We start from the raw sequence: 1599 nt of genomic DNA on the forward strand, positions 1-1599 counted from the left end.
CCGGGGCCTTGGACCTGCCGCCGCGCCTGCTCACACAGGGGATCCAAAACGCCTCCGACCCCCCTGAAACAACGCGCTTCACAATGTCCGCACCTCTCAACATTCAGCACGGTATTTAGGAGCACACAGGTCGCTAAGAAACCCCACTGAGTGGGGCTTGATAACGTTTCCAGCAGTGTCTTTGTGTTTATACCCCATTGCTCCCCTCCCCACGGGTCTCGGGGATCTCCCACATCGGGAGGGGCCAGGCACGGATTCACACCAGCTGCCCGCGCAGCATCGCTTTGATTAACATCCAGTCTTCCTCCAAGGTGTCCCACGAGCACGCCAGCCCCTGCGGCCATCGCTTCTGCTGCTGGGTTCACTGCCCACCTAATTTCATAACGCGACGGAAGAAGAGAAACTGTTTCACAGGTCCCTGCGGAAAGGGTGGGCTGGGACCGCGCTGTCCTGCTCCTCCGTACGGCACGTGCGGCTTTCCTCAACATCCTATCGCAGGGAATGAAGCGAAGCCCCAGTTCAGGCCAAGGCACAACCACACTGCATTTGGAGGCTACCACGAAGATGCTCAACAGAGCTGAGCGGTTCCGATGAGGCTGAAACCACGGCCCTGCCCGCGCCGTCGTCCAGCAGAAGAGCGGAGCGCCCGCGCACACCCACGCGCACGGCGCAGCCCCCGGGGCAAGGATAAAAACACGCTTCAAACACGGGAGGAGGGGCGCTGCGTGTGGAGCAGCAACGCAGCTTACCACCGGAATATTTACGTCCAAATACTGGGAAGTTTTATGGCTGGCTTCCCCGCTGCTTTCTCTTTCAGGGAGGGGCTGGGGAGGGCAGCGGAGGACGGGAGCAGATCGGGGGCACTGCAGCGGGGAAGGTGTCACTGAGAGGAGCTTGCGACAGAGCATTTCCAGCAGGACCCACTGTGTTCTCCACGACAGCCCCCTTCCCATTTAAAATCATCACAGAATCACAGAATCCCAGAACGGCAGGGGTTGGAAGGGACCTCGGGAGATCATCCAGTCCAACCCCCCTGCTAAAGCAGGCTCACCCAGAGCATGTCACACAGGACTTTGACCAGGAGGGCTTTGAATATCTCCAGATAAGGAGACTCCACACCCCCCTGGGCAGCCTGTTCCAGGGCTCTGTCACCCTCAAAATAAAGTTTTTCCTCATATTCAACTGAAACCTCTTATGTTTCAGTTTGTGCCCATTGCCCCTTGTCCTGTCGCTGGGCACCACTGAGAAGAGTCTGGCTCCGTCCTCGTGACATCCATGAGAGAGAGGGGAAAAAACTAAACACACAATTAAAAAAAAATCCAGCAGCCAACAAACCAAAACCTTAAGAATTCAGTATCACCTCTACAAAAGGCTGGAAGCGCCTGTTCAAATGCCGATTCAATTATAAGTGTCCTAAATCCTCAAAGCCATTCATCTTTAAAAAGGGAAGATAACTACCAAAGAGTACAGAAGCGGAAACACCGGGTTTTTTTTTCAAAAGGGTCTGAGTCAGGTCAACTACAAGCATGAAAGGCGTCATGAAGGTCACACTAAAAAAAAAAAAAAAAAAAAAAAAAAAAAAGAGTTTTTTCCAAAAAG

This window comes from Egretta garzetta, unplaced genomic scaffold (genome assembly GCF_000687185.1).
Source record: "Egretta garzetta isolate BGI_Z169 unplaced genomic scaffold, ASM68718v1 scaffold44, whole genome shotgun sequence".
Classification (NCBI taxonomy): Eukaryota; Metazoa; Chordata; class Aves; order Pelecaniformes; family Ardeidae; genus Egretta; species Egretta garzetta.